This window comes from Aegilops tauschii, chromosome 6 (genome assembly GCF_002575655.3).
Source record: "Aegilops tauschii subsp. strangulata cultivar AL8/78 chromosome 6, Aet v6.0, whole genome shotgun sequence".
Classification (NCBI taxonomy): domain Eukaryota; kingdom Viridiplantae; phylum Streptophyta; class Magnoliopsida; order Poales; family Poaceae; genus Aegilops; species Aegilops tauschii.
The window spans coordinates 112,373,049-112,382,867 of NC_053040.3; positions in this window are offsets into that span (position 1 = coordinate 112,373,049).

A 9,819-nucleotide genomic window follows, 5' to 3' on the forward strand; every position below is an offset into this window, starting at 1 on the left:
ACATTGGTATTATCCTTCAAGAAGAAGAAAATGAAATAAAAACTCAAACAAAATCAAAATATGAAGTTTTCTAAGGAATAATGAATTAGTGGCATTAGTATTACCCTTTAAAAACAAATAAAATGAAGATAAAATAAATACGCACAAAATTTGCACACAGTTTACAAATGAATTGTGATCTTTTATAATATGCAAGAATAAACGTAGAATAGTGGAACTTTCGCAAAAAAAAAGGTTCCTGAGAGGGAATGACTTGGTGGCATCGGTATTACTCTTAAAGAAGAAGGACAATGAAATAAAAACTTAAACCAAATCAAAATAATGAAGTTTTCTAAGAGAGAATGAATTAGTGACGTAGGTTCACCCTTTGAGAAGGCTAGGAATGAAACAAAAACTAAAATAAAATCAAAATATAAATGTTTTCTAAGGGAGAATGAACTAGTCGCATTGGGATTACCCTTTAAGAATAAGAAAATGAAACACAATAAAACAAATAGTGAACAAACTTGCACACAACATACACAGATATTGCGCTCTTTATGACATGCAAAAATAAGCTTATAATAGTGGAATTTTCATAAAAAGAAACTTTCATAAGAAGAAATGAATTAATGGAGTTAAAGAATAACCATATAATGAAAAAAAATCACACATTTTACACAAAAATTGCGCTTTTTATAATACAAAAGAATAACCATATAATAGTGCAACGATATTGGTATTACCGTTAAAGAAAGAAAATAACCAACAGCGGGATCTGGATACCCATGTTGGCTCCCACATGTTCCACGATGATCTCATCGGATGAACCACGATGTCGAGGATTCAATCAATCTCGTATACAATTCCCTTTGTCAATCGGTACGTTACTTGCCCTAGATTCGATCGTGAGTATCCCAATACCTTGTTCAATCTCGTTACCGGCAAGTCACTTTACTCGTACCGTAACGCATGATCCCGTGGCTAACTCCTTAGTCACATTGAGCTCATTATGATGATGCATTACCGAGTGGGCCCAGAGATACCTCTCCGTCATACGGAGTGACAAATCCCAGTCTCGATTCGTGCCAACCCAACAGACACTTTCGGAGATACCTGTAGTGCACCTTTATAGCCACCCAGTTACGTTGTGACGTTTGGTACACCCAAAACATTCCTACGGTATCCGGGAGTTGCACAATCTCATGGTCTAAGGAAATGATACTTGACATTAGAAAAGCTCTAGCAAACGAATTACACGATCTTGTGCTATGCTTAGGATTGGGTCTTGTCCATCACATCATTCTCCTAATTATGTGATCCCGTTATCAATGACATCCAATGTCCATGGTCAGGAAACCATAACCATCTATTGATCAACGAGCTAGTCAACTAGAGGCTTACTAGGGACATGTTGTGGTCTATGTATTCACACATGTATTACGGTTTCCAGTTAATACAATTATAGCATGAACAATAGACAATTATCATGAACAAGGAAATATAATAATAACCATTTTATTATTGCCTCCAGGGCATATTTCCAACAGTCTCCCACTTGCACTAGAGTCAATAATCTAGTTCACATCACCATGTGATTAACACTCAAAGTTCACATCGCCATGTGACTAATACCCAAGAGTTTACTAGAGTCAATAATCTAGTTCACATCACCATGTGATTAACACTCAATGAGTTCTAGAGTTTGATCATGTTATGCTTACGAGAGAGGTTTTAGTCAACGGGTCTGCAACATTCAGATCCGTGTGTGCTTTACAAATCTCTATGTCATCTTGTAGATGTAGCTACCACGCGCCACTTGGAACTATTCCAAATAACTGCTCTACTATACGAATCCAGTTTACTACTTAGAGTCATCCGGATTAGTGTCAAAGTTTGCATCGACGTAACCCTTTACGACGAACTCCTTTTTCCACCTCCATAATCGAGAAAATTCCTTAGTCCACTAGATACTAAGGATAAGTTCGACCGCTGTCATGTGATCCCTTCCTGGATCACTATTGTACACCTTGACTAACTCATGGCAAGGCACACTTCAGGTGCGGTACACAGCATAGCATATTGTAGAGCCTACGTCTAAAGCATAGGGGACGACCTTCGTCCTTCCTCTTTCTTCTGCCGTGGTCAGGTCTTGAGTCTTACTCAATACTCACACCTTGTAACACAGCCAAGAACTCCTTCTTTGCTGATCTATTTTGAACTCCTTCAAAATCTTGTCATGGTATGTATTCATTTGAAAGTACTATTAAGCATTTTTTGATCTATACTTATAGATCTTGATGCTCAATGTTCAAGTAGCTTAATCCAGGTTTTCCATTAAAAACACTTTTCAAATAACCCTGGATGCTTTCCAGAAATTCTACATCATTTCTGATCAACAATATGATAACAACATATACTCATCAAAAATTCTATAGTGCTCCCACTCACTTCTTTGGAAATACAAGTTTCTCATGAACTTTGTATAAACCCAAAATCTTTGATCATCTCATCAAAGCGTTCATTCCAACTCCGAGATGCTTACTCCAATCCTTAGAAGGACTGCTGGAGCTTTGCATACTTGTTAGCATCTTTCAGGATTGACAAAACCTTCTGGTTGTATCACATACAACCTTTCCTCAAGAAAATCGTCGAGGAAACAATGTTTTGACATCCTATCTGCAAGATTTCATAAATAATGCAGTAACTGCTAATATAATTCTAACAGACTCTTAGCATCGCTACGAGTGAGAAAGTCTCATCGCAGTCAACTCCTTGAACTTGCCGGAAAACATCTTAACGACAAGTCGAGCTTTCTTAATGGTGACACTTACCATCATTGTCTGTCTTCCCTTTAAAATCCATCTGTACCCAATAGCCTTACGACCATCAAGTAGTTCTTTCAAAGTCTATACTTTGTTTTCATACATGGATCCTCTCGGATTTTATGGCCTCAAGCCATTCGTCGGAATCCGGGCCCACCATCGCTTCTCCATAGCTCGTAGGTTCATTGTTGTCTAGCAACATGACTTCCAAGACAGGATTACGTACCACTCTGAAGTAGTACGCATCCTTGTCGTTCTATGAGGTTTGGTAGTGACTTGATCTGAAGTTTCATGATCACTATCATAAGCTTCCACTTAATTGGTGTAGGTGCCACAGGAACAACTTCCTGTGCCCTGCTACACATTAGTTGAAGTGACGGTTCAATGACCTCATCAAGTCTCCACCATCCTCCCACTCAATTCTTTTGAGAGAAACTTTTCCTCGAGAAAGGACCCGTTTCTAGAAACAATCACTTTTGCTTCCAGATCTGAAATAGGAGGTATACCCAACTGTTTTGGGTATTCTATGAAGATGCATTTATCCGCTTTGGGTTCGAGCTTATCAGCCTGAAACTTTTTCACATAAGCGTCACAGCCCCAAACTTTTAAGAGACGACAGCTTAGGTTTCTCTAAACCATAGTTCATACGGTGTCGTCTCAACGGAATTGCGTGGTGCCCTATTTAAAGTGAATGCGGTTGTCTCTAATGCCTAACCCATAAACGATAGTTCTAATTCGATAAGAGACATCATGGTATGCACCATATCCAATAGGGTGCAGTTATGATGTTCGTACACACCATCACAATATGGTGTTCCAGGCGGTATTAGTCGTGAAACAATTTCCACAATTTCTTAATTGTGTGCCAAACTCGTAACTCAGATATTCATCTCTATGATCATATCACAGACATTTTATCCTCTTGTCACGACGATCTTCAACTTCACTCTGAAATTACTTGAATCTTTCAATAATTCAGACTTGTGTTTCATCAAGTAAATATTCTCAGCATCTACTCAAATCATCTGTGAAGTAAGAACATAAAGATATCCACTGCGTGCCTCAGCACTCATTGGACTGCACACATCAAATGTATTACTTCCAACAAGTTGCTCTCTTGTTCCATCTTACTGAAAACGAGGCCTTTCAGTCATCTTGCCCATGTGGTATGATTTGCTTGTCTCAAGTGATTCAAAATCAAGTGAGTCCAATTGATCCATCTGTATGGACTTTCTTCATGCATATATACTAATAGACATGGTTCGCATGTCTCAATCTTTTCAAAAACGAGTGAGTCCAAAGATCCATCGACATGGAGCTTCTTCATGCGTTTTATACCAATATGACTCAAGTGGCAGTGCCACAAGTATGTGGTACTATCATTACGATCTTATATCTTTTGGCATGAACATGTGTATCACTACGATCGAGATTCAATAAACCATTCATTTTAGGTGCAAGACCATTGAAGGTATTATTCAAATAGACAGAGTAACCATTATTCTCCTTTAATGAATAACCGTATTGCGATAAACATAATCCAATCATGTCTATGCTTAACGCAAACACCAAATAACAATTATTCAGGTTTAACCCCAATCTCGATGGTAGAGGGAGCATGCGATGCTTGATCACATCAACCTTGGAAACACATATCGTCATCTCACCTTTAGCTAGTCTCCGTTTATTCCGCAGCTTTTATTTCGAGTTACTAACAGTTAGCAACCGAACCGGTATCTAATACCCTGGTGCTACTAGGAGTACTAGTAAAGTACACATTAATATAATGTATATCCAATATACTTCTGTCGACCTTGCCAGCCTTCTCATCTACGAAGTATCTAGGGTAGTTCTGCTTCAGTGACCGTTCCCCTCATTTCAGAAGCACTTAGTCTCGGATTTGGTTCAACCTTGGGTTTCTTCACTAGAGCAGCAACTGATTTGCCGTTTCATGAAGTATCCCTTCTTGCCCTTGCCCTTCTAGAAACTAGTGGTTTTACTAACCATCAACAATTGACGCTCCTTCTTGATTTCTACTTTCGCGGTGTCAAACATCGCGAGTTGCTCAAGGATCATCATGTCTATCCCTGATATGTTATAGTTCATCACGAAGCTCTAATAGCTTGGTGGCAGTGACTATGGAGAACCATCACTATCTCATCTGGAAGATTAACTCCCACTCGATTCAAGTGATTGTAGTACTCAGACAATCTGAGCACATGCTCAACGATTGAGCTTTTCTCCCTTAGTTTGCAGGCTTAAGAAACTTGTCAGAGGTCTCATACCTCTTGACGTGGGCACTAGTCTGAAATCCCAATTTCAGTCTTTGGAACATCTCATATGTTCCGCGACGTTTCAAAATGTCTTCGGTGCCTCAATTTTAAACCGTTCAACATCACACACTGAACTATCACGTAGTCATCAAAACGTGTATGTCAGATGTTTCGCAACATCTACAGACGACGCTCGAGGTTCAGCACACCGAGCGGTGCATTAAGGACATTAGCCTTCTGTGCAGCAATGAGGACAATCCTCAGTTTACGGACCCAGTCCGCATAATTGCTACTATCAACTTTCAACTAAATTTTCTCTAGGAACATATCTTAGTAGAACTAAAGCGTAAGCTACGACATTATTTGCAAAGACCTTTTGACTATGTTCATGATAATTAAGTTCATCTTATTATTTAATGAACTCCCACTTAGATAGACATCCCTCTAGTCATCTAAGTGATACATGATCCGAATCGACTAGGCCGTGTCCGATCATCACGTGAGACGGACTAGTCATCATCGGTGAACATCTCCATGTTGATCGTATCTACTATACGACTCATGTTCGACCTTTCGGTCTCTTGTGTTCCGAGGCCATGTCTGTACATGCTAGGCTCGTCAAGTCAACCTAAGTGTTTTGCTTGTGTTCCGAGGCCATGTCTATACATGCTAGGCTCGTCAACACCCGTTGTATGCGAACGTTAGAATCTATCACACCCGATCATCACGTGGTGCTTCGAAACAACGAACCTTCGCAACGGTGCACAGTTAGGGGGAACACATCTCTTAAAATTTTAGTGAGGGATCATCTTATTTATGCTACCGTCGTTCTAAGCAAATAAGATGTAAACATGACAAACATCACATGCAAATCATAAAGTGACATGATATGGCCAATATCATCTTGCGCCTTTTGATCTCCATCTTCGAGGCGCGGCATGATCACCTTCGTCACCGGCATGACACCATGATCTCCATCATCATGATCTCCATCATCGTGTCTTCATGAAGTTGTCTCACCAACTATTACTTCTACTACTATGGCTAACGGTTAGCAATAAAGTAAAGTAATTACATGGCGTTTTTCATTGACACGCAGGTCATACAATAAATTAAGACAACTCCTATGGCTCCTGCCGGTTGTCATACTCATCGACATGCAAGTCGTGATTCCTATTACAAGAACATGATCAATCTCATACATCACATATATCATTCATCACATCCTTTTGGCCATATCACATCACATAGCATACCCTGCAAAAACAAGTTAGACGTCCTCTAATTGTTGTTGCATGTTTTACGTGGCTGCTATGGGTTTCTAGCAAGAACGTTTCTTACCTACGCAAAAGCCACAACGGTGATATGCCAATTGCTATTTACCCTTCATAAGGACCCTTTTTCATCGAATCCGATCCGACTAAAGTGGGAGAGACAGACACCCGCTAGCCACCTTATGCATCAAGTGCATGTCAGTCGGTGGAACCTGTCTCACGTAAGAGTACGTGTAAGGTCGGTTCGGGCCGCTTCATCCCACAATGCCGCCGAATCAAGATAAGACTAGTAACGGTAAGCAAATTGAACAAATCTTCGCCCACAACTACTTTGTGTTCTACTCGTGCATAGAATCTACGCATAAACCTGGCTCTGATACCACTGTTGGTGAACGTAGCAGAAATTCAAAATTTTCCTACGTGTCACCAAGATCAATCTAGGAGATACTAGCAACGAGAGGGGATGAGTGCATCTACATACCCTTGTAGATCGCGAGCGGAAGCATTCAAGAGAACGAGGTTGATGGAGTCGTACTCGTCGTGATCCAAATCACCGATGATCCTAGCGCCGAACGGACGGCACCTCCGCGTTCAACACACGTACGGAGCAGCGACTTCTCCTCCTTCTGGATCCAGCAAGGGGGGAGGAGAGGTTGATGGAGATCCAGCAGCACGACGGCGTGGTGGTGGAAGTAGCGGGATTCCAACAGGGCTTCGCCAAGCGCTGCGGGAGGAGCGAGATGTGTCACGGGAGGGAGAGGGAGGCGCCAGGGCTTGGGGTGCTGCTCCCATGCGCCTCCCCACTATATATAGGGGTGGAGGGGGCTGGTTTCTTGCCCTCCAAGTCCATTGGGGCGTTGGCAAAGGTGGGGGAAAGAAATCCCATCATTTCCCTTCCCCACCGATTGTTATCCCCCTTTTTTAGGGATCTTGATCTTATCCCTTCGGGATATGATCTTATTCCTTCTAAGGTGGGATCTTGGTGCGCCTTGACCAGGGGTGTGGGGCCTTGCCCCCACTACCCACGTTCATGTGGGCCCCCCATGTAGGTGGGCCCCACTTCGGAACCTTCTAGAACCTTCCCGGTACAATACCAAAAAATCCCGAACATTTTCCGGTGGCCAAAATAGGTCTTCCCATATATAAATATTTACCTCCGGACCATTCCGGAACTCCTCGTGATGTCCGGGATCTCATCCGGGACTCCAAACAACTTTCGGTTAACCGCATACTAATATCTCTACAACTCTAGCGTCACCGAACCTTAAGTGTGTAGACCCTACGGGTTCGGGAGACATGCAGACATGACCGAGACGACTCTCCGGTCAATAACCAACAGCGGGATCTGGATACCCATGTTGGCTCCCACATGTTCCACGATGATCTCATCGGATGAACCACGATGTCGAGGATTCAATCAATCCCGTATACAATTCCCTTTGTCAATCGGTACGTTACTTGCCCGAGATTCGATCGTCGGTATCCCAATACCTTGTTCAATCTCGTTACCGGCAAGTCACTTTACTCGTACCGTAATGCATGATCCCGTGGCTAACTCCTTAGTCACATTGAGCTCATTATGATGATGCATTACCGAGTGGGCCCAGAGATACCTCTCCGTCATACGGAGTGACAAATCTCAGTCTCGATTCGTGCCAACCCAACAGACACTTTCGGAGATACCTGTAGTGCACCTTTATAGCCACCCAGTTACGTTGTGACGTTTGGTACACCCAAAGCATTCTTACGGTATCCGGGAGTTGCACAATCTCATGGTCTAAGGAAATGATACTTGACATTAGAAAAGCTCTAGCAAACGAACTACACGATCTTGTGCTATGCTTAGGATTGGGTCTTGTCCATCACATCATTCTCCTAATGATGTGATCCCGTTATCAATGACATCCAATGTCCATGGTCAGGAAACCATAACCATCTATTGATCAACGAGCTAGTCAACTAGAGGCTTACTAGGGACATGTTGTGGTCTATGTATTCACACATGTATTACGGTTTCCAGTTAATACAATTATAGCATGAACAATAGACAATTATCATGAACAAGGAAATATAATAATAACCATTTTATTATTGCCTCTAGGACATATTTCCAACAATAAACCCTTTGGTATATATAGACGCCGAATGTGTACCTAGGGGTTACACATAGATCGACTGCATTTGAAGATAAACATGCTAAAGATTCCATTTGTGCCTTGGAGTATGCACCAAGTCTTCAGAACATTCCATCCCAATCCTTTCATGGGGCTCGGCGAATGTGGCCCACTGGTTAGTTATCTGGGGTCCTTGGCCCGGCCCATGCCATCAGAGTCCGACATGGTTAACACCTCCTTATCCAGGACAACATCAATGTGCCCTGGCCTCGCACCAAGACACAACAACTAATCCGATGCCTTCACAAAACGGCCCAACGGTGAGCGGATAACACCAACCGGTCTAGCAGACACTCAGTGCGCACCGTATGCGGACGGTCTAGAATTTGTTGCAGTCATCTTTCATCATCCCATCTTCAGGAGGGATCAACACATTGACCTTGTCAGGCCTTCCTGTTGTCGATGCCACCACACCGCCAGACAGCGTCACCATCCTGCGTGCGCCCATCAACATGCGTCCATCGCCGAGACCCCACTATGCCATGTCATCAAAATGCAACACCGCTCCACCTCTTGGCCCATCTAGCCAACACCAGCTCCAAAACGAACCCACCCCCAGGAGAGAGAACGACATCAAAAGCGTCATCATCATCCCCTGGAAAAACCCTTGCAAGGTGACGCTGACTGCAGTGACGATGCCTCGACAAGGAAATGACGACAAAGACACTGCCATCGTCCGCCATGACCAAATTTCTGTATTTCTAAAACTGCATTGTAATGGTTGTGAGACTCCACACAGGTGGTTTTGAAACTGTACAAAAAAATGGTCATGTGGAATTTCATTGAAATTGGTGGGTGAACATTCTAAATTGTGGTACAAAATTACACTGAAATGGCTCTGAAATACAGTGTTGGAAATCTCACTAGAATGGCTCTGGATAATTCCAAAATGTAGTGTTTGAGATTGCAGTAAACTGGCTTTGAAATTGGATTTACAGGCTAATACTGCTCCTTGATATTTCTAGAGTGCAGGCTATGAAATTGGACTGATGAAGTTGAATTTGACTAAAATTGAATTTGTTATGAAATTGCGCTGTAGTGCTGGAAATTGAAATGATGGCTATGAAATTGAAATGTAGTGTTGGAAATCTCCTTGAAGTTGAATTTGTTATGAAATTGCGCTGAAATTTTGACTAAAATTCACCCAAAATTAAAATTTGAGACTGATTATGTTGTGAAATTTCAGTTTTTGGGGATTTTAAATTGCACTGAAACTTGAAAAACAACAACAAAAATTATCTGACCATTTTCTACAATTTGAGACTTTATTGTTTTATTAATTCTTGAACCCACC